We start from the raw sequence: 25,111 nt of genomic DNA, 5'->3' as shown, positions 1-25,111 counted from the left end.
TTAAGTTTTATGAGATGGTCAACATGGCCATTGTTTAGAAATGCTTGAAATGTGTCATTAAATCTTTATGCTAAAAAGCAAGAATAAATTATTCTTTTTCTCTTTTTCCTTCCTTCCTTCCTCTCTTGCTCCATCTCTCCCTCCCTTCCTTCCTTTTTTTTATACGTGATGTCGTGCTTACATCTGGTACATGACTGAAAAATTCTGAGTCAGGAGAAAATAGAAGGGGCTTAAAAGTAGGATAGGATAGGATAGGAGACAGAGATTGTAGTATATCAAAATGTTGGCACTCATACTTCATGTTTTAAAGAAAATATGACAACATAGAGCCTCATTAAGTTCTGAGTGACCAAGTTTCCTACAGCAAATATTCTAAGACCTCTTATGTGTGCCCAGTTTTCATTTTTTGTTTTTGTTTTTGAGCCTTGAAGAGCACTAGTTGCTTATCTCATAGGCAAAGACAAGATGCTCCTTGTAATGTTATTCTGTATTCTATTTTCTATCCAAGATGATGTCCATCAGGAAATGATGTTACCTATAGCAGCCAAACTGGCCACTTAAAAGACTGCCCAAGAAGAGGATGTTAGCAACTGATTCTGCTTTAGCAATGAAATGAGTCAACTGCAGTTACCTTGTAGCTGGGTTTTAGTGTCATATAAATTTGTCTTCCCAACATGTGTTATTTATATCATGTATATTTAGAAAAATATTTTGCTCATTAATATCCATAAGACACTTTTGAAGAATACTTTCTGAGTGAAGGCCCAGTTTCCAGCCCAGAGAACTTTGAGCTGGATAAGGCATGATCTCCGTCTTGAGGAGGAGTATACCCTCATGGAGTTGAGCTCATTTAATAACCTGGATATACACATGTGCACGTCTGCAGCACGAATGACCTGAATGCCCATTGTGATCAGTGCCAGAATACAGGGCAAGTGTCAGATACTTTGCAGGTGGTTGATGAAGATACCATGTCAGCCTGTGGGTTATTCTTGCACTCTTGCTATTGCCTCTTTTCTCAAACCTCATTGACCATTCTGCTGGCCACTTTTAACGGTCAGGCAAGTGAGGGTACACATAACACCTGGATATGTCTTTGAGCATATCTGCTGAGTCATGATTGTCATCATGATTAGTGTCCTCTTCCCCAATGAAGGACTACTCTTGAATGTCCTCTCTTAACCTTAATGTGCTCATTAATTCTTTAATTCATCAGCATTCTCAAATAACATTATTTTAATACTTAACTCTTTTTTCACTGGCTTAAATTTATTTTCAAAACCCTCAACTTAGCTTCATTCAACAGCTTTTTAATGTGTGGAATGATGGATTCCTGCATATAAATGTATAGTTTATTAATGTAATGGAGTCACATTGCCGTGGAAGAATTCTTCCTAATTTTATGCCAGGTTAACTATGCTTCTGCAGAGAACACTGCATCTTTCAGATGCTCTGCCAATGGATTTAAGTGTGAGACCTGCTAGTATAAGAGAATACAACCACAGATCTGGCCGGAGAACTGCCAGTTAAAATATATATTACTACAAATAGCAATAGGAGCCCTTGTAGTAAGACATGGCCAAAAATGAAAGGCAACATACTAAAATAAGACATCGGCCGTGCCTTCGTGGAGTCACACAGATGGAAGATGGCATCTCATTTGTTTTCACTCACACTGTTTTCCTAGGATTCAGCACACTGCTGGTGCTTTGTAAATACATGTTATCAAACTGTATAATTGAACAGATTGAAAACAGTTAACCCAGCAGTTCTGAAATTGGAGGTCCTCTTAAGAACTATTTAAAGAATCAACAATTTATTTGATAAATGACTTGCAGGCAGGTCACAAGATTACAAGTCTTAATGTTTTTATTATTAATGTAATTATTTTTAAGGATAAACAAATAGAAATTGATAAATGTAATTGAAGTATGGTCTTCAAAGTCCAATCAAATACTATCAAATCTGAACATCTGTAAATTAATACACCCCAAAAGTTGTATATCATGGAAGAAATTTAAATTCTTTGCGATGCTTAGTATTTTTATTTTACTTACTTACTTACTTAATTAATTAATTAATTTATTTATTTTGAGATGGAGTCTCATTGTGTCGCCCAGGCTGGAGTGCAGGGACGCAATCTTGATTCACTGCAACCTCTGCCTCCTGGGTTCAAGCAATTCTCTTGCCTCAGCCTCCCAAGTAGCTGGGACTACAGGTGCTTGCCACCACGCTTGGCTAATTTTTTGTATTTTTTGTAGAGATGGGGTTTCACCATGGATGCTAACTTCGTATTAACCCACCGTAGTGCCTAACATGGTGTGCCTGACTAGCACATGGAGTTGAATCACACTTAGCCAGTCCTTGGTAAGCATTTATTCATTTAAAACTGAAGGAGAAATGTCCAAAACATGGCCTCAAATAAAAATCAATGAAAATTTGTTCATAATTAAAACTTTACACCATTATGGCAGATATAAAAGTTTCATTCAGCATTTCTTCAGTTCCTACTTTGTAACAAGTATCCAGACTTAATGATGCAACTTCTTTTTCTGAACTTTATTAATTGAAAACAACAATTTTTCTTATTATGTTGATTTAGATTATATTGTATATCATTCTCTATTAATTATGATTAATAGAGACAGAGTTTCTTTTATTAGGCTCTTGTTAGAAACAAACTTCTTCCCACTCCAAGAAAGATCAAATTATTCCTACCCTTTAGAATTCCTGAATTCCATAAAAAATTAATGCCCTGAATATTTCAATTAGGAAATATGTGCAGTAATTAATTTGTTTAAGAGCTTGGTAAAAAGTCTTTCATAGAGACTCAGTTCAAGGAGAATGTTAATTATAACGAGAGGTCTCTTAATATTGACATCATGTTTGTGCTAAGGTCATAGACTCTCATTATAACTTCAGTGTTTTGACATGTGCTGACAAGTTTAACTTGCTGAAACACATTTAAATATTTCTGTAAATCACCTACCAAAAACGAAGACTGTGCTCAACAAGTATCCTTGAGAAATGACTGCAGCATCCATCATGAAGTCATGTTACAAAGAGTCAAAGTTGCTAGTCCTTTTGCAGAGAATTTCATGTGTGTCCTAATGGGACCATTGAGAGTTGGTGTTGTCATTTCTGTAGGAGTTATGATAAAGTGTCTTCAATGCTTGTAGGTAGATAAAATCATTCTCCATGAGAGTATCTCATAGGACTCAGCACACAATATCCAAGAGTTTAATCATGTACAGACATAACCATACAGTTTACAAACTGGTACAAAGATAAATGACTAAATTATGGACAATGTTTAAGCTTTACTAAAGTGGCCAGGCTATAAGAAGGGAGAGTTGTCGCTGAATTATCTGCAAGGTGCATGCTCTTGTTAACAAAATAGTGGCCTTATCTGCTTGAGTCTAGAAAAGGAGGAATTTTGTACCACATAGAGACACTTTATCTAAAAGACACAGTCTGACCACTAGAAAATGAACAGGATTAGGGGACATGGAGAAACCATTAGCTTTTCTTTATTTTTGTTGAAATATTCCTCAAGAGTATCCTATTCCTTTTCTCTGATTCTTTGTTACTGACAACCTTTTGACAACACATCCATTTCCAAACTACCTAAGTATCTGGTATCTAATGCCAGGAGAAGAGTGTCCTGGGCTTGTTGGAAGTGTTTATTCCTTGGTAAATTAGTAAATCTGTTGTTTATTCTTCCATGGTAAATTGATAAATCTGTTAGTGTCTGCTTTATCATTTATCTCTTGAGAATTTGGTTGTTATGAACCAGCCCCTAGAGGCCAGTTAACTCTTGCCACACTGATCAGTTAAATTTCTGAGAACAAAATAATTAAGGGGGCCAGGTACGGTGGCTTACACCTGTAATCCCAGCACGTTGGGAGGCCAAGGTGGAGTGGATCACTTGAGGCCAGCAGTTCGAGACCAGTCTGGTCAACATGGTGAAACCCCATCTCTACTAAAAATACAAAAATTAGCTGGGCATGTTGGCAGATGCCTGTAATTCCAGCTAGTCGGGAGGGCTGAGACATGAGAAACGCTTGAATCCGGGAGGCAGAGTCTGCAGTGAGCCGAGATCAAGCCACTGCACTCCAACCTAGGCAACAGAGTGAAACTCAGTCTCAAAAAAAAAAAAAAAAAAAAAACAAAAAGTAAGGGCTAGACTCTGGGCCCTTAAGTCCAACAGACTCTGAGGGAGGCTCCAAAGCCCTGCTCAGGCCCACTGCTTGTCTTCCTCTTTAATATTGGGGCTCTTTCGCAGTCAACATGTTCTAATTATGACCATCTGCCTTAGTCCATTTGTGTTGCTGTGAAGGAATACCTAAGACTGAGTAATTTATAAGGAAAGAGGTTTACTTGGCTCAGAGCTCTGCAGGCTGTGCAAGAAGCCTGGTGCTGGCATTTGCACAGCTTCTAGTGAGGCCTCAGGAAGCTTTTACTCTTGGTGGAAGGCAAGGGAAGCTGGCGTATCACATGGCGAGAGAGGGAGCAAGAGAGGTATCAGGCTCTTCTAAACAGCCAGCTCTCATGTGAACTAATAGAGCGAGAACTCACTCACTATCATGGGGAAAGACACCAAGCCATTCATGAAGGATCTGCCCCCATGACCCAAACACCGGTTCCCACCTTCAACACTGGGATCACATTTCAACATGAAATTTGGAGGGGACAAACATCCTAACTGTATCACTGTCCATTGATTAGTAGGTGACTTTAAACACTCACATTTTCTCAAAAACAGACTTTTCAAAGTCTTTAAAACAGATCTACCAACTTATAAGTACATGGATGAGGTAAAGTCCCTTTATATATTTTGTAGTTTGCAAGATACGATTTGATACTACACGTCCTAGCATGCCAATATAATACTTCTGCCAATGCCCTCCTTGTAAACCGGGGCCCAATCAACTATCACATTCCACCTTCATGCCTCAGTTCTTCCAGGCTTTATAATGGAAAGGGCTTGTGCCTGGTGCAACGGTTCAGTATAACAACAGCAATAAAAAATTTATGAGTGATTATTATGAGCTAGCCAATATGCTGGGTACTTTCATACATATTTAATTATCTAATTAGCTCTTCACCCTGTGAAACAATTTCCATTTTACAGATGAAGTAATAGAGGCTTTTCATAATAAAATAACCTGTTCAGAGTCACACAGTGGAATACGTAGTTTGAGCCTAGGCTTATCTGACTTTAGGATCCAGGCTCTTTATGGTATGACTTGCTGTCTCTCTCTAATTTACTAAATGAGCTTTAGTGGAGATCTTGTCCTTTACTAGTACTATAACTTTCTGGTAGCAAAAACTCATACATTACAAACAACCTCAATGTTACAGTGGGATAGATCTCAACAATTAAGACAGTGGACTACAGAATGTAGCATCTAGTAATTGAGCTGGTTTAGGATTTCTTAATAGAATTCAATTTAACGAAAAGATTTTTGGTTATTAACTAACTTAGTCATAGTTGGGCTGGGTTGATTGTGGATTAATTGCTCTAGGGCCCTTTGCTTTGGCAATCTTTTCACAAATACTTAAAACTGAGTTCATTGTCTGTTGTCTGTGAAGGGCTACTAGATTTACCATTTAGGCTGAATATTCTCAATAGCTCAAGGTTTCATAAAAGAGATGGTAAGATAAATATCATCTCAATAAAATATGTTAACAACCATATTAACAAATTGCTGTGGGAAGAAGAAGGGAGGGCACTGAATCTCCTGGGTTTCTGGGAGAGCTTTACCAGTGAGGAGGTATCATTTGCTCAGGTCTATAAAGGACAGACTGGGAGTTTGCTAGATGAAGAACTGAACAGGAAGGAGTGCTTTGCAGACAGTGGGCCCAGGTTCTCCAAAAGTATTGACATATGAAAGAATTCTGTAAGTTTGTAGAATGATGAGAAATTCAGTGTGGTGGGTTTTTATTTTTATTTTTGTAATTGTGAACACATTGGCTAAAGATTGAGAGAGGTAGCATGTATGTCAGAGCCATATCATGAGGTTTGACATACGGAAGTGCTTGATTCTCTGTTGCTAACATGTTTTGACTGCCAGTCTAAAGAAGAAGAATCAATGAGACAGACTTAGCTCCCCTATGATCAAGTAGCGTCTAATTTAAAAGTCTGATTATCCCAGCTTTCTGATTCTGATTATCCTCTACTTCAGATCCTATTCAGTGTATGCAGTGGAAACAGGTTAAACCTTTTCATTCACATTGGACATTCTTTAGATTAGAGATTGTTAATATGTGGTTATCACAGCATTGTGTCTGAAAAGTCTGGGGGGCTTACTGAGAAAGCATATTCCTGGGTCTTGGGATTCCGATATTACTGGTATGAGGACGATGCCCAGGAATATAAGTTTTTAACATTCTGCAAGATTCTGTTACATACATAAATATGTAGACTCTTGCCCTATAGGATAAAATTAAAAAGATATAGTTACATTGATTAATTGGAGCTCTCATGTAACTCACTTTAAGATAAAAGGAACTACAAGACAATGTATTGATAATGTTAATATAGAGTTATATAAGCTTCTAGAAGATTAGATACAACATGGGTTACGATTAAGTCAATGTATATATCATTCTTATATGTATACCTTAGAGCAAAGTTTACAAAATGACAGCTTATTTAATTGGAATTTTCCCTCAGAAATGTTTGTTTTTTGCTTATATAATAGTCTAATTCTTAAGAGTTTGAATTAGTTCTTGCATATAAACACTGAATATTTCATATAAAATATTGTATTCACACAATATAATATACACCTCACACTGGTTGGAGGATGCCTCCTTTGGAAAGAATCCAGGATGTCAAGTTTACCATGGACCCCACCCAGCCTGCTCCACCCTGTGCCTTTGCCCAACCTGCAGACATTTTCCTGTCTCCCTGAAGGAAGGCGAATTCACATCTTAACACTCCGTGCCTTCTAATTTCATTCCCTGTTCTTTCCTCACTTGTTTTCATGCTCAGGAACTGCCGATTATTGGGAGGTGGGCGAACAGAGACCTCCATCCCTCTGTGTCTTTGCGCGTGTTCTTGCTTAGGTCTAAAATGTCCTTGTCAACTTTATATTTTTGGTCATATCAACTGTGCAATCTTCCCTGGCTTCTCCCAGACCAATTCAGGAATTCCTCCTCTTAGCTCTCTAAAAACTTTGCAAAATTTTCTTGTACCTCTTATCACACATGTATTTTCAAATCTCCACTACCATATCATGAGTTTATTCAGTACTTGACAATTTAAATAAATTTTTACCTAGGCTTAATATACTAGGGATTATCTCAAACCCACAGTTTATCTGAAGAGCTAATAATCCCATACGTGCAACTTCTTCATTATCTTAATAGCAGAAATAGTGGCATTATTTTAGAAGAATACATAACTGTTTTGACTACTCAGAAATATTTAGGCAGAATTCATCAGGTAGGTGCTGTGTATTCTTTTTCATGTCATTATTGTGATTTCACTTCCAAAGTGAAGTTGAATATATCACAGGCAACCTAAAAAATCTACTTCATTGAATTATTTCCCATCATAATATACTACAACTACATCTTAGCTGAATGAAATTTGTGATCATTTCTTAAAAGAGCATCCTGTTCTATATTTAACTATAGACTTATCTAACACTGAAGTCACATTTAACTCTGAATTCTATTTAATCTCTTTTTAGTAAAATAGCCTATTTTTCCTTCATAATAAGGCCACTTTCAACTATTCACTATCATTTTCAACATTCCATTTCCCCAAATATCAGCTAAAGTTTTTTTTTTCCCTGTTCTTGAATATACTTATTAGTTTCTCTCTCTCTTTTTTTCTGGCTCAATGCCATGCGGGGTTTAATTAATTCCTTCTACAATATTTGTATGCTATGATTTTCTTTAATTTATTCTCTCTACACTCTTGCCTTATTTAATTCAAGAGAACATTTGGGGAATGGATACCATTTGCATAAAGGATGCAACGCAAATAAATTATGCTGCTTCCAACTGCCATAATGGGTAAGCAAAATCCTGCAAAGCCATTTCAATAGAGTCCATCTGCAAACGAGAGCAATTCTGATTAATGCAGGTTAAAGCTACACTAAAAATCATTAGTGCACTTCAATTTCACTTGCATACTTTAAGTTTTAAAAAGTAGTGCTGGGTTTAAATGTTTAAAATTACACTTTCAGCACTAGTTCCAAAAAGGATGTGTAAATCTGGCCATGTTTGGCTGATAGTTTCCTGTCCAGATGGAATTGTGCATATGAATTTATAGAGCATTACAAGCTTGGATGTCCAGTGATTGTACCATGATGTTTCACAGATCAAATTCCTTTGTTTTGTGAATTGTTGCCAATATGATGGCATTTAATTTTTTGAAAATAATTTCAACTCCATTAAAACTAACTGGGTGAATTAATTTAAAGCTTATTTCTGAAAGCTGTTAGGAGACAGAAATAGGCCTGAAGAGAAGGAGAAACAGGGTTAGAGGTAGTGGCACTGTTGGAACGTGACACAGAGGAAATCATTCTAGTCTGGTTGTCCTGTCCCCCTGTGTCCTCTCTCCCTCTTGGGGACTTCTCATCAGACACTAGGCATTGGGTCCTGTGCAGCATTGCAGTTCTCTGGGGAAGCAAGCCCTAGACACCTAGGATGCTGAGCCGGAGTGAGCTCCTTTTACTGGGAGCCTAGCGTAGTTTGTCTGACTGCTGGTTGTCTAGGAAACCCGGGCAGAGAAGCATACATCATTGCAGTATTAGCTGTGTGTCCTTCAACAAAGTGATGAACTTCTCAAGGCCTTAGTTTCTTATTTTAAAATAGGGAATTTTTCTGCCAGCCGAGGTGTGAAGAAAAAAAGAGAGAGAAAGAGATAAAATAGGAGTTATGTGTATCACACAGAATTCCTTGGAAATTTGAATCATATTCCAAATAAACTATACATATTTTTCCCAAAAAGAACTATAGAATAATTTATAAGTGGCCAATAAAAATATAAGATTATATTTCCTTATCTTCACAACTTTTTTGATTTACACGGAGATGACATTCCTTATATGAGTTAATTTATTTAAATGGAGAGTACCAGAATGCTAGAATTCCTTCTGAATATAAATGTTATTTGTCTACATGGTCCTGAATTTTAGAAAGCAAAATGCCCAGTTATCAAGATTTTGACCTTTTTATTTACAGTTTTATTGCAAAGTAACATTAGCAGAGAAAAGGGTGGTGTGATTGTTTAGGTAATGTCAAGAGGACAATTTCTGAGTTTTCTGGCACACACTAAGGGCATAATTTTCTGCTTCTCCATAAAATTGGCACGCAGAATCTCAATGTCTCTGTCTTTATTGCTCAGATATAACTCAAGCAAGACATTCTGTATGTTCAGAGAGCCTAAGGCCTTTCTGGACCAGTCTTGGAGGAAAGGAATGGTGTAGCTAGTAGAACTTACAGACTGCTCTCTATGCACCAGGCACCATCATTTACCTTTTGCACATATTCTTGCATTACATTTTCACAACAGTTCCTACTGCTTTCCTTCAGTGGTTCATTTATGTAAAAAAATAGACTACTAAAGCTATCTGAGAAGAAAAGATAGCCACTTAATGAGAAAATGGATTGTTTACAAAACTTTCCGTGGACGTAAGAACATGAGAAATTTCAGAGCTAGGAGGCAGAAATATTTTTTTTACACACCAGAATTGGCAAGAGACATAGACTAAATTCAAAATGAAAAAATAATTTTAAAATGAGATGCACACCAAGGACAATGGCTAAGCTCTCTTATTCTAAATATAGGTTTGCTGTCTGCGGTAACGGCCTGGCTGTTCTGGAACAATGCCGGAATTCATCACAGAGGCTAGGAGTTCAGGAAGTGGAGTTAGATAGATCAAAATTAAGTCTTGGCTTCTGTTTTCCAACTTTAGGCAAGTCACTTAGGTTCTCTGCATATTCATTTTCTACTTATAAAGTGAGAATAATAAAATGCTTACTTCATACAGCACAGATTAACTTAGTTTGTACAAAATAACATACTTAGCACAATGCTAAATTCGTGAAGATTAAGTAATGCTATTATTACTAAAATTTGTATTGCCTAGGCAACTTTTAAAGGACAGCCTTCCTAGTGCTTAAGATTGGAGTGAATACTTGGTGCTTAGCATTCCTGTATCTGAGTTTAGAAAACAATGGGCTGGAGCACTGTATCTGGCATCAGGGGTTCATACCCTAAGGAGATGTCACAGATCTTTTTCCATTTAGAACACAAGGAATCATCAGAAAGCAGACTCTCTGCTTAGTCTGTCCAAATCAAGTTACGTTTCCCTTTTGTCTTATGAAGCAGCATATGGACTTCAAGCCAAAGTCCTTGTTAATGCAAATATGAACTACTGACTTTAATAAATCTTCTATACTATTTTGAAGAGTGGTACTGACACTTGCCATTTGTATATTCACAAGTCCACAATACACAAATTCATAGCAAAATATAGATCTCATCTAAATATTCCTTTGGCAATGAGAATAGTTAACTGCTAATTTCTTGCCGTCTTTTCTCCTATGGTAAAGGAAAGGCGTTAATGCTTTTGAGTGAAACACAAGAGCTACTTTTCTGTATAATTGATTTATAAGTACTCTGAAGGACTATAATAAGAATGATAAATAAAATTCCACATTGTACACTGCCACAAAAACACTAAAATACAAAGAAATCTATTGGTGTTTTTTTTTTTTTTTTTTTTTTTTTTGAGATGGAGTTTTGCTCTTGTTGCCCAGGCTGAAGTGCAATGGCACGATCTTGGCTCGCTGCAACCTCCGCCTCCCAGGTTCAAGCAATTCTCCTGCCTCAGCCTCCCAAGTAGCTGGGATTACAGGTACGTGCCACTATGCCTGGCTAATTTTGTATTTTTAGTAGAGACGGGGTTTCTCCATGTTGGTCAGGCTGGTCTCGAACTCCTAGCCTCAGGTGATCCACCCACCTCGGCCTCCCAAAGTGCTGGGATTACAGGTGTGAGCCACCGCGCCTGGCCTGGTGGTTTTTTTAATCATCTTTTAAGTCTACAAAAACAGTCAAAATAGAATATCATTAATTTTTATTTCTAAAAGTACTTTCCCTGAGGGCATTATGTTATTGTATCAGACCAAATATTTATTTGTATCATGTTGTGTGAATTTTATAAATTAATGAAGATCTTTCTTGGGGGCAAAACATGCCATAGGAGATACTGTATGTTGGCGAGAAAGAGCACCAAAAGTCATAGGTTCCCTTCAATTTAGACACCTTAAAATCTCAGGTTATTTTGAAATCTTCTTGAGGAACTCCATGCACAGTTGCTTCCATAAGTTATCAGAGTCCCAGGGGGTCGCCTGAGAGATATTTTGATCCATAGTTGATGGCACTGGAGGGGGTGACTCAATCTAAAATAAGACATCGAAAGCTTCCAAGATTTAGTATCTATGGTATAATTTAAATTTATGGAGTGATGTGTTGGGGGAGGGGGGTGCATTTTTGCTAGAGCATCCAAACAAGAAATTATTGACTTCAGAGTAGACAAGATAATAGTCCCAGAGGATAGAATAAAATATCTTAGTTAAAACACAGCAGCATGTTAATGCCTATTTAAGACTTGTTGAACATGGCAAAACACATAGAAAATATGCAAGGTACTCTCTATAGTTCTGGTTCTCAGATGTCTGTGTGCATCAGAATCATATGTTAAAATGCATATTCCCAAGTCAGACACTAACCCTGATCACTGAGATTTTCTGAGGGGGAAGGTAGCAATTCTGATGTAAACCAAGGTCTAAGAATTGCTACTCCATAGTTTTTGCCATGCCGTATCTCAGCCTGTAGGGAAAAGGCTTTGGATTCTAAGAAAGAAAAGCATCACATTGGTTTATTATTCTACCATAAACACTCACAGAAAGAGGAAATTTTATTAGAACATTTATCAGCAAGGTATTTTTGGAAGATTTTATGTTGGTTATGTGTGCATTTACTTAATAAATGATCTTCAAATACCTCACTAAGTGTAATCAACTGCAGTTCCTGTTGGCAATACAAGAATGAATCAAACAATTGAAAATATCTCCAGTTTACTCACATTCTAATTGTAGAGACACGCAAGCAACCAGAAAAATGCAATAGAAGGCATTAAGATAGATGCATGCACAGGGTATTATGAAAGAATGAAGGTAGAGATGAGAGCTTTAACCCAACTCGAAAAGGGCAACTTCTCAGAGGAAATGATGCTTAAGCCAAATCTTGAAAAAGATGATTGTATAAAAAGGTTAACTTGAGGGTGTCTATAAGAGCATGTTTCGGTCATAAAGAATGAAGTTAAAAGGTTCAAGGGCATGAAACAGCTGGGATAACAAGAAGTAATTAAATATATCAGTTTAAATATTTATACATATATTTAATTGATTTCAAATAGATATAGTAATTAAATAAAACCAGTGTAAGAGTCGTGTGAGAAGAGTGCAAAAAGTGGAAAGGGTCAGATTATGAAAGCCTTATTTGATAAAATAAAAAATTTTAATTTTCTCTTGTAAGCAAAACAGACTAAATGATTTCAAGGATCAAAGTGAAAAGATCAGATTTGCATAGCTGAAAGCTACTTCTGCCATTCTGATTACATTTTGGAGGATGATTAAAGGTAGGGTAATGCAATTCAGGATGGAAAAATATGGTGATTTTGGCAAGTGGCAATGGAAGAGGTGGAAACAGATATGAACAATTTTAAGAAAGCAATAAAAAAGACTTCAAGTCAATATGAGTTGTACTGTGAGTGAATAATGGCACACAAAATCAACACTCGATGTGCAGAAATACTTTACTAACAAATGTTTGGAAAACAAATTGCCCATTCTCCAACACACAGGATTTGGAGAGAAAATAAAAGTGGGCTTGACTCTTTTGGAACCCAGAAACTTTTCCCTGTCCCCTGGGGCATGGAGGTGGCAAGAACTGTGGAGTGGGGTTCATTGGATTTTGACAGGCATCAAAATGAACTGGTAAGTGTTTTAAAAATCCTAAATTTGGATCAATGGATAGAAAATACATGAGTAAGTTTTCTCTTAATTATTTAAAAAGTATAATCTACTCTCAAGATGGTTAACCTAGGGTTAACAATATCAATTGAGCATCGAACAACACTAATTACCCAGCTGATCTTAGGCAGCTATTATTATTTGGAGATGGAGTCTTGCTCTGTTGCCCAGGCTGGAGTGCAGTGGTGCCATCTTGGCTCACTGCAACCCCTGCCTTCCCGGTTCAAGCAATTCTCCTGTCTCAGCCTCCCAAGTAGCTGGGACTACAGGGGCACACCACCATGCCCAGCTAATTTTTGTACTTTTAATAGAGACAGGATTTCACCATATTGGTCAGGCTGGTCTTGAACTCTTGACCTCAGGTGATCCACCCACTTCGGCCTCCCAAAGTGCTGGGATTACAGCCGTGAGCCACCATACCTGGCATAGGTAGGCAGCTATTACATCCCATCAACTTACGGGATTGAGTGAAGATCTCTGCCTTCACGGAGCTTATGTTCTAATGTCAATTTAGGGCACAGCACATTATTTTCCGCATATCAGCTCTTCCCAGGAATATTATGTGAGGTGGGAAGAGTGGTCACCTCCATGGATTGGATGAGACTCAAATATGCTTTCAAAACTGTGGTATTGTTGCTTTCTACAGCATCACAAAAAATACAAGGCAGAAGAATATGTGTGAAGTAAAAACGTAGATATATTTAAACAGATTTAGAGCACTTATTTGCCTGATTAATTGGAAGAAGAAAAAGAGAGGAGTAAGAGAAGGAGAAGGAAAAGGAGGTAGAAGAAAATGAGAAAACGTTTATTAAAAACAATAAAAATTACCTGTATACTTTCATCCAGATAAGCTTCATTAACAGTTTTCAAAGTAGCATTCAAATATGTTTTTAAAGTACAGATTATGTAGTTTTTATGGCTCCTTTTGGCTTTAATCTTATATTATTTTACATAAAATAATGAGACCAGTAAGCAAAAAGTGTGTGTAAGAATATTAATCACAGCACTGTTTACAATTGTCTGCTTAATCTGTTTAATTCAGCTTTTTATATTCTGCCTTTTAGTGTCATTATTTTTGTTATTTAAAAAGTGTAACAATCACAACAGCAAACAACATAATTTTGCTATGATAACATGGTAACATTAATATTTTTATATCTTTTCTAAATCGCTATCTATATATTTCTTTAACAACTATTTGGACCATATTGTATATACAGGTTAGTATTCTTTTCTTCCTTACAATCTTACTTTTCCTAAGCTCTTTAAATATTATTTCATCATATAAGCTGTATATTTGAAATATTGTTACAGATTTTAGTTATAAATAACTATACACATGTAAATGCATTTCCCTACTATATCCTGGTAGTATGGTAATAAGTAGTAGTTTCTATTTCACTGGTTAATGCTCTATCTGCTAGTGAAGAATCCACCTTCTCTTTTTTCCATAATTATTTCTGCAGCCACCTGGATATATATCAGGTGCTCTTATCACCACGTCTAGCATGTTGTCACATGACATCCATCATCCTTCCTTGCTTCTTGTCTGCCTATACGCCAATGATCCTACCTCTGCCCGCTAAGCTATGCTGGGTTGCCTTGTCCCATCCTCTTGTGCTCACAGGTGAGCTGCTTCCCCCAGGTATCTTTTTTTTTTTTTGGAGACAGGGTCTCACTCTATCACCCAGACTGGAGTGCAGTGGCGTGATCACAGCTCACGGCAGCCGCTACCTCCTGGGCTCAAGAGATTCTCCCACCTCAGCCTCCCAACATGTTCTTCTGGCTATGAGCTCACTTCCACAATTTGCCACCTCTTCGTAAGGGACACTGCTTCCAGAATCACTGGCTCAAACCTTCTGGGTGCCTCTGTTACTATGGTGAGGTCAAGGTACAAGACATCTCTGAGTACTCTGAAGCCAAAATAATATAATAAACAAACATTTATTATTAAACTATAATACAGTTTATGATACTATATATTATATACCATATATTATTATAGTATATTAATATACAATTTTTGTTGTTGTTGTTGAGATGGAGTCTCGCTCTGCCACCCAGGCTGGAGTGCAGTGGCGTGATCTGGGCTCACTGCAACCTCCACCTCCCGGGTTCAAAAAATTCTCCTGCCTCAGCCTCCCGAGTAGCTGGGATTACAGGTGTGGACCACCACGCACGGATACTTTTTGTATTTTTAGTAGAAATGTGGTTTCACCATGTTGGTCATGCTGGTCTTGAACTCCTGACCTCAGGTGACCCTCCCACCTCGGCCTCCCAAAGTGCTGGGATTACAGGCATGAGCTACTGCGCCTGGCCTAATATACAATGTTTTTTAAAAAAGGAAGAGAGGCTTCTTTCAGAAGCAGAATCACTTTTTTCTTCTTAAAATTACATATTTGGATCCATAAAGGAGTACAAAATGTGCCCTAATCTGTAATAGGGATTTTTAAAATTATCTTTTTCAGTTTTTATTTATTGCTGTCTTATAGGATTTAGGTATCCATACAATAGGAACTGGGCTAGAAAATGCATTTAGAAGGGACACCATGTTTTATCTGGAATCTTCAGTGACTCTTCAGTGACTAAGATTTTGTTATTAGGTGAACTTCCTGGTGCCTGGCTTTTTCTATCTCAATAATTACTTTAATTTGCCAATATACCTTTAGGAAAGAATAGCCTTGGTTTAAACTGGGACTTCGCACTTTTTTTTCTAGTAAGTCCTTGTAATTCTTTGAAAGGTTCTTACTAATATATCACTATCCATTCTTGATGGAGAATGGGATGAAAGGATGTTTAATAGAGTCACTCTGTCTCTTCTCCTGGGGTAAGATAACAGAGATGAAGACAATCTTTTGTCAACCATTGTTAAATGATGAATCCAATCACAGCCCAAAGCTATGTAAATGAGTTTTGGCACTAGTGATATTTCTGGCAGTCTGTCTCAGGGATCTCAACCTCTAACTAGGCCTTTTCTAACCTTGAGCTTTCTCTTAGACAAGCATGCTATTTTCTCAGGCAGGATGATTTCTGCTTCTGTGCAAGGCCATCCCATTCCTGACGTGGTATAGGAACTGATGCTGAATCAGTGGCTCAGAGACAATAGAATTGGATTTGTCCAGCCTCACAAACCCCTCTTTCCATCACAGACTCTCTCTAACCTCAGCTCATCAACATTCAATTATCAGAGAGCTGAAGAACTAGATCTGTGAACCAGGGAATCCTCTAGATGCTTCTGTGGATATTGATGATACTTGTTAACGGCCCTATTCTCTGCCCTGGCTCTTCTCTCTAGTGCTCTTTTCTAACACATCAGCACAGAACACGAAACATGACCTTTCAACATCTGATTTCTGAATTTAATTTTTCTGGGTTGAATGTAAAAAATCATAAAGGGGTATAGTTTACAAAAAAAGCAGACAAGCAGTAAACATATGAAAAGATGTTTGACTTCTTCATACATCATGAAATGTAATATGTTAAGCAACTATAGCATTTCATTTCTTATCTGTCATATTGACAAAAGTCAAACAAAAAGTTCAATGATATTTTGAACTGCTAAAAACAAAAGCATATACTGGTGCTGAGAAAGTAGATGTGTACATCCTTAGTGTCAATTTGACAACACGTGTATACACTGAAATTTCTTGTACCTTTTGTTCCAAGAATTATAACACTAAAACACACTTTATAGATGTTCTCACTAAATTGTGCTACTAGATGTATAAGGCCAATCATTTAATATTGTGTTGTAGAAAAATGATCAAAAATCACTAGGGAAGAATCAAAAAGACCTGTATTAAACTAGAACTGAAATCAGCAAAGAGGTGAAAAACATGTCATGGAGGACTTCTGAGATATATTGAATGAAAAGGTCAATATAAAGGACAGAATGTGGTCTGCGAAAATAAAAAAAGAATCTATGTGGTATAATTTTTTTCTAGAAGATGAAAGTTAATACTAATAGTTATTACGTTTGGGAAGATAGATTTATTGGAGAAGAGAGACCTACACTTTTCATTTGGAATCCTCTCTGTCCTATAATATAACTGTATTTATTTTTTTTAAATGGCAATAGGAGATATGTGAGTCTGTAGACCTAGGTTTTATTATACAAATACGCAGAACAAAATGTGTGTGTCCATGTAAACTTTAAAAATTGTTATCCGTTTTTTAATTGTATGCTCACATGCAGTTGTAAGTAATAATACAGGGAGGGTTTTTGAGTATATCTCTTTGTTTAGCCTTTTTGATGTTGCTAAATGAGTAAAGCTGTTTAAGTATTTAAATCCTTATTGATAAGGGAGCTGAGGTATTTCTAAGCATTACTGTATGAAAGCACACCTGGGGCAGAAGAGAGACTTTCAAAGACGACTGCACATTAGAATCACCTGGGAACTTTTAAAAAGCACTAATACTCAGGCCTCACATTATACCAATTAAATCAGAATCTTTCCTGGGGGCTAGGAGTAGACACATATAACATTTTTAAAGTTCTCCAAGTGATATTCAACATGCAACCAGAGTTGAGAACTATTGGCGATATTTCTCAAACTTAAGTGTACGTAAGAATCACCTGGGAATCTTGTTAAACTGTAGATATTAATTCCAGAGATCTGTGATTCTGCATTTCTAAGGAGCTTCAGGTTGATGATTACGCTGGTCACCTGCAGACTGCACTTTTAACGTTGCAAAGGGCTACAGGTATGAGCTGGTATTTGCTGAGATCTTGGATTTTGAAATTCGTAGAGTTCCATTTGAGGATCTATGGACTGTGGAGGTAGGAAAAATGAGAGCTGGGGAATGGAAGTAGAAGGGAGGAGGCGGGGGGAGTGTGATGGGGAAAGAAGAGAGAGGGTTGGTGAACAAGGAGTAGATAGATAGTAAATAGCAGATATGTTCTCAGGGTAGCAACTTTTCTGTTGCCCCTTCCTTAAAAAGAAAAAAAAAAATCTTTGTCCTGGCTGGACCTAGTGGCTCACGCCTGTAATCCCAGCACTTTGGGAGGCAGAGGCAGGCAGATCATGAGGTCAGGAGTTCAAGACCAGCCTGGCCAACATGGTGAAACGCTGTCTCTACTAAAAATACAAAAAAATTTAGCTGGGCGTGGTGGCAGGTGCCTACTCAGGAGGCTGAGGCAGGAGAATCACTTGAACCTGGAAGGCGGAGGTTGCAGTGAGCCGAGATCATGCCGTTGGACTGTAGCCTGGCCAACGAGAGTGAAACTCCATCTCAAAAAAAAAAAAAAAAAAAAAAAATCATCATCCTTTGGAGGAACTTTGTCTAAATTTCACCATTATCCTCAGCAATCATTAGACTTGTGGAAAGTCACAATTTTGAAGAAAAGTTTTGGATTTGTTTCCTGAGAAAATATGAATGCCTTAATGAATTTATTGCTTAGTTCTGTCTTATCTGAGCAAGCATATTAACATCATAATGGCCCTAAACATTTTGGAAGCGAGGTTAAGGGCAAGGAGAGCACACAATTGAATGGTGTCAAATATTTATTGAGCACCCAATACCTGCCAAGAACTTTCGCTTTTATTACCTAATTTAATTTTATGAGAATTCTATAAGCTATGTAAGTTTTCATATTCTCATTTGGAGATGAGGAAGCTGAATCTAAAGCAAGCATTCAAGTTATTTCCCAAGGTCACATAAATATAAACCAACAGATTTAGTATCTATACTCAGACATTTTCACTCCAAGTTCCGTTTTCTTTCCATTTCAACTAGGAAAGGCTGAACTTACAGAAATAGCAGATAGATTGAAAAATAAAAAAAAAATAAATATTTGATTGCAACAAAAGATGGAGGCTAATATGTTGAATATAGAAATAGTTTTGAAAAGAGCATTGAATTTCAAGAACATAATAAATTTCAAGTTTAAAATGTAATCTTGAAAACTGTGAAGGATTTGCTAATGGACTATTCCAGTAAAAAATTAAACTATTATCAAATAAATGTAAGAGTAGTTAAGGAACCTAATAAGATATTTAGAAAGTTCCTTTCCCTAAGGAGTCCCTAAAATTAAAAATAATTCTTAGTTTCCCCTGACTTGTTTGCTCATAACTGTATGATAAACTAAAGCTCTTGTGCAAAGTTATCAGTGTCAAGAACTACACAAAATATTACCCTGGGAATAGACAGGATGTGTGCCAATGTGTGTGTTGGGGGAGTTAGAAGAAATCCGGTTAAGAAAAGTGGGCAAAGACATTTTAGTATCAAGGTTGAAACAGGAAGATATGGAAAGAGAATTTGTCCCTATGTGCCTGAGGGAATAGACCTATATAATTCTGAGGGAGTTTGGATAGACATATATATGTACCATCTGTTTCTACACCTTGAGGAGCCTAACTAATGAGATCTTGGATTTGCCCCTAACATTTGGCAAATAGTTGTGGGAAGACTCTGAAGCTTCATTCTGAAACTCCAAAATTCCTTGATGTGTCAGGACCATTTTGTTGTTGTAGGAGGTTGAGAGAGGTCACTGTCAGTAAAAACTCATTAACATTCATCCTGTAGGGCCTACAAAGCAGCTCAGAAACCAGTGCTGGTCACCTAGTCAAATTGATTGCTATTGGCAGCCAAGCTACATGACATTTCCATGTGTTTATGGGTTGTAACCATGGGATGAGTTGCACAGTTGACTTTTTATTTAATCTCTTTTCTTTAGCATAGATCATTAGATTAATTTTTAGATTCCCACCTTATTACTCATAGCAGTTTGAAATATGTACCTTAAAATATATATGAGCTCATATTCATTTGTTTGGCAGGGTTGATCCAAGATAACCCACCAAAAAATGGTTCATAGGTCAAAGTCCCCCTGTAGCCCTGAAACCCCTGATATCTAAAGATCTTGGCTTAAAGTAGACATATTTTGTGCTGAATTCCACTTGACTGAAAATGGGATGATTGCATGTCTCCAGTGCCAATATGGTAAGAAGACTGCTGTTGGTTGCAGTCATCTACCAAGAATATGTAAAATAAGTTTTAGATCATTCTAAAACAGATATAGTTTTTGCTCTCATGCTGGAAGTCAGTTCAACACCTTCATGCATCTACCATATCTATATTAATGTCAGTAGAGTTTATGATTTGATTTAGTTTGGATCTGTGTCCCCACTAAAGTAATGTCAAATTGTAATCCCTAATGTTGAATGAGGGGCCTGGTGGAAGGTGACTGGACCATGGGGGCAGATTTCCCATGAATGACTTAGTACCATCTCCTTGGTGCTGTCCTTGCAATAGTGAGTGAGTTCTCATGAGATCTGGTCATTTAAAGTGTGTGGCACCTCCCCCCTCACTGTCTCTTGCTTCTGCTCCCGCCATGTAGGATGGCTGCTTCCCCTTTGCCTTCTACCATGACTGGAAGCTTCCTGAGGCCTCCCCAGAAGCAGAAGCCACTATACTTACTGTAGAGCCTGCAGAACCGTGAGTCAATTCAATCTTTTTTCTTTATAAATTACCTAATATCAGGTATTTCTTTGTAACAATGCAAGAATGGATAAATACATGATTCTTTCCAGGAATTTATCCTGGACCCTCCTTGCCTCTGTCTCTGATGATGCCCTGCCCTATTCTTAGGCTATCTTTCTTCTCCTCCTGGCTTTTGAACTTGGAGTGGTTTCATTTCCCTTTTTAATCCCACAAGGTATCCCTTGTGATTAATTTTCAGCTCTGGGAGGATGCTCCCCTCTGGTTTTACCTCTCAAAACTCATGCCTGGTACCAGGTTTTAATCAGCCCCTTGTCAGCCCCTCCCTCCCTTCAGGAATGAAAAAGGCTGAGGTCAATGTATTATAATTACAATTGTGTTGAAGATATTTCCAACACACTGGATGCTGATAGGTGAAGAGATGATGAGTGGTAAAATATCAAGACTAATATTCTTATCACTAGTGTCTAGAAATACATACTGACAATGGGATCAAAGAAAACCAGAGCAGCCTAGGGAACCCTATTCTATCCCATTTGTAAATTTTGATTTATAACTGAACCTGACTGATCTTTGTTATCAATGAATAATAAGTTATTACTGAGGATGTGGACAAATAAAGGGGAATGAATCTGCCAAAAAAGCTTCAAACCAAACATATGACTTTTTATTCTCTTGTTTTTTCACTAGTTCTAGACTCAGGCATTTCATGAAACTCTGTGCAAATTTTCAAGGGTAGAACTCAATATGTTGTGCCTGACCTGAAAACTCTGAATTCTGAAAATTAAAGAAAAGGAAGCTTTTAGGCTTATTCCTTCAATCTGTTTTATGCAAAAGTGTAGCTAAAGTCTACACTTACTGTTATGATAATTACTTTTTATTTAAACATGAATTTTTGTTATTCATTGTCACAAAAATTCTCACTTTTTATGTGTGTTTGTATATGAATAAATGTAGATTAAATATCTAATGTGTGTTTATATGTGAATAAATATATATTAAATATCTAATGTAGGAATGAACAGTCTCTTTCACATTCTCTTATTGAGTGAATTTTAAAACACTTATAAAGCCATTGGGATGATATTCCATTGCTTAAAAACCTTAGTGAGTCCCTGTTCCCTTCAGATATGCGATACTTTTTAATAGTGTTCCATGGTTCTTGAATTTTTCTCGAGACAAAGTCTCACTCTGTTGCCCAGACTGGAATGCAGTAGTGCGATCTTAGCTCACTGCAACCTCTGCCTCCCAGGTTCAAGCAATTCTCCTGCCTCAGTCTCCCAAGTAGCTGGGATTACAGGCCCCCACCACCATGTCTAGCTAATTTTTGTATTTTTAGTAGAGACAGGGTTTTATCATGTTGGCCAGGTGGTCTCAAACTCCTGACATCAAGTGATCCTTTTGCTTCAGCCTCCCAAAGTGCTGGGATTATAGGCATGAGCCACTGTTGAATGTTTTATTCTGTATTTCTTTTCCATTCCTTTTTTTCTCCTTGTGTTTCAGTGTGGGAAGTTTCTTGTGACCTATTTTCAAATTCACTGATTCCTTCCTTGTCTATATTGAGTCTAATGATGAGCCTATGTGAGTCAATCTTCATTTTTTTAGCATTTATTTTTAATTTTTTCTTTATGGTTTCCATGTCTCTGTTGACATTATCCATTTTCTCCTTAGATGTGACACTCATTTTTGCACAGTAGACAAACGTTTACAAAATTTTTTTGTCCCTTCTTGCTTCACATTACAAACTACAGTTATAATCGAATTATTTCATGTTACCTGAAAAAAAAATGCTTTCTAATTCCAGGTTTAGTGAAACTCTTATATTTCAAAATCAAGCTCAAATATTACTCTGTGATGACTTCCTGGTCTGATTTTATCAGTCCTTGGCATAATCGGTGGCTTCTTCCTATGCATGACCAAAATACTTTCTATATACTTTTGTATGCACATTATACTCTATTATATCTATTGCTATTATATTACATTGTTATAAGTTTTATATTATACCATTATATCTATTGTTAGATGTCTATCTCTTTTATAAGACTATAACATCCTAAAGAATATGGAAGACATTTTACCTATATTTATAATTCCAGGCACATACTAAGTGCTCAATATTTCACATGAATATTCTGTTTTATTCCTAAAAGCATATGAGAAACTTAGGAGAAAACACAAGCAATAAAACAGTGGTAAATTAAAAATGGAAATACGGAATCTGAAAAAGTAGAAATGCATATAAAATTTAAAACTTGAAATCCTGTAAAATAAATGCCCAAATACACAGACAATTTAAAGACACAACTGAGCTTCAAATTTCTGAGCTTCCTAGAAGACAAAAAAGTAAAATGAGACACATGGTATTTTAGGTAGCTGTTGCCAAAGCATTGAAATATAACAGCATTGAAAGAACCATAACATATTGGTGGCTCATGCTATTTACTTATTATGCATCTGTTGGTGAGCTTAAGCAATTCTGTTAACCTCAGCTGAGCTAAAATCTATGTTTTGACTGGATTTTAGCTGATCTGAACTGTAGTGTCTGTTATTTTCTGTTTCAGGCTGCAGGTGTAAAACAGAAAATACTCCAGCATCTCTCAGCCTCCTTGGACATGTAGGCTAAGCCAGATCATGTTCTCATGGCAATGCAAGGGTCAAACAGCCAGGCCCAATATCACAGGTACTTGTAAGCCTTTGGTTCTGCCATGTTCACTAACATTCCATTGCTTGAGTAAATCATATGGTCAGACCCAATGTCAAGAGATGGAGGAACTGTCTACTTCCATGGAGGTGGCACTGAAAAGGACATAAAAATTTCTGAATCATAATCTAATTATATATGAGAAATTATTGTTTCCTTAAGAGGAAGGGTATTATTTTGTAAGGGAAAATAAAACTTTACCCAGTCCCATATGCCAAGAAATATTTCTCAAATGCTATTTAATATGTGTGGTTCTTAGGGATACAGTGGACATATTACTGACAATATTTCCTAAGTCTATTGTTTTTAAATTCATACCGCTATTTCTTGAGACAGATGCTTATATTGTGATTATTGTCTCACATGCATTGTTGAATTAGATTTCCATGGCCATGTCAGAAATGGAAGACAATATCTTTATATCCGTTTTTTAGATGAGAAAACATTACTCAGTGATATTAAGCAATTTTCCCAGCACTAAAGATTCAGTAAATGATATAACTTAAATATCATCAACTATATCACAATGTTGTTAATTCCAAGATATCATGTCATCTTTCAAAGGCCTAGACCACATTAACTCTAAAATTGATAACAATAGTATTAATAGGAGCTACAGTCATACACAAGGTTCATAGATGTGTGCAGTATTAACAGGGCTTGTCACTAGCTGTTTTTGTTTTACCTTCATCAAAATTCAGTATCACGTCTAGATTTTTTGCACATAGCTATATAGTTGTCACAGCACTATTTGTTGAAAAGATTATCCTTTCTCTGTCGAATTCTCTTTCCTCTTTTATCAAAGATCAGTTGGCTATATTTGTGTTAGTCTATTTCTGGGCTCCTCATCTTCCATTGATATGTCCAGCTTTTTTCACCCAAACCATGCTGTATTGATTATTATAGCTTTATAGTAATTCACGTGGTATAGTTCTCCCATTTTGTTCTTTTCTTCTTCAGTACTATGTTGACTGTTCTGGATCTTTCCTCTATTGATCCTATACACACTTTATTAGATTTATACAAGTGCTTCTTGTTTGAGTGCTGATATAAATGGTATTGTGTTTTTAGTTTGAAATTTAAATTTTCCATTGTTGGTATGTATAAAGCAATTGATGTATCCTGCAGCTCTGTTTTAATTGCTTATTAGATACAGGATTTGTTGTTGTTGATTCATTGGGATTTTCTACATAGGCAATCATGTCATTTGCAAAAACAAACAAATGAAAACATTATTATTCTTTCTCATCTGTATATCTTTTATTTTGTTTTCTTGTCTTATTACCTTCGTTAGTGCTTTGCATAAGGTGTTGAATAGGAGTAGTGAAAGGGACATCTTTGCCTTGTTTCCAATCTTGGGGGAACAGGGTCTAGTTTCTCATGATCAAAAATGATATTATTTGTAAGTTTTTTGTAGGTGTTCTTTATCAAGTTTACAAATTCCCCTCTATTTCTAGTTTGAGAGTTTTAAAATCATGAATCATTGCTGGATTTTGTCAAATGCTTTTTCTGCATCAATTAATATGATCAACTGATTTTTCTTCTTTGTTAATATGGCGAGTTAGATTAATTAATTTTCAAATGTTGAACCAGACTTTGGGGAACTTGGAATTAATTCTACTTGGTCATAGTTTTAATTCTTTTTATACATTGCTAAATTCCACTTGCTTAGTTCCATAGATCTCTTAAGTAAAACTCATTAGTTCCAAATTCAGAATGACCTGCAACCCTAGTACCAGAGATTATATGTAGCAAAGACAAATAAATAAATTACTCAATATAGCTTTCTTGAATAAAAATTAGATTATAATTGAATTAAAGTTAGACCTAAAAAGACTTTGAACTTCTAAGACAAACCAGTAGATCAGCAATTGTTTTAATTAAACATATTTTTAGTTTTCCAAG

The 25,111-nt window shown here is 36.5% G+C and overlaps 1 protein-coding gene across 1 annotated transcript in view; it reads left to right on the top strand.

Moving 5' to 3' along the window:
- The window catches only part of LOC100438760 (olfactory receptor 13C5-like), a 124,134-nt gene extending 103,649 nt beyond the window's left edge, over positions 1–20,485 (top strand). The window contains 1 exon segment of the mRNA XM_009244711.4: positions 20,402–20,485. The gene's annotated coding sequence lies outside the window, so the exon portion shown is untranslated.
- The last annotated feature ends 4,626 nt before the right edge of the window (positions 20,486–25,111 follow it).

This window comes from Pongo abelii, chromosome 13, assembly GCF_028885655.2.
Source record: "Pongo abelii isolate AG06213 chromosome 13, NHGRI_mPonAbe1-v2.0_pri, whole genome shotgun sequence".
In the NCBI taxonomy this organism is placed as follows: domain Eukaryota; kingdom Metazoa; phylum Chordata; class Mammalia; order Primates; family Hominidae; genus Pongo; species Pongo abelii.
The sequence above is the reverse complement of the archived record's forward strand: the minus strand, read 5'-3'. Positions and strand labels throughout refer to the sequence as shown.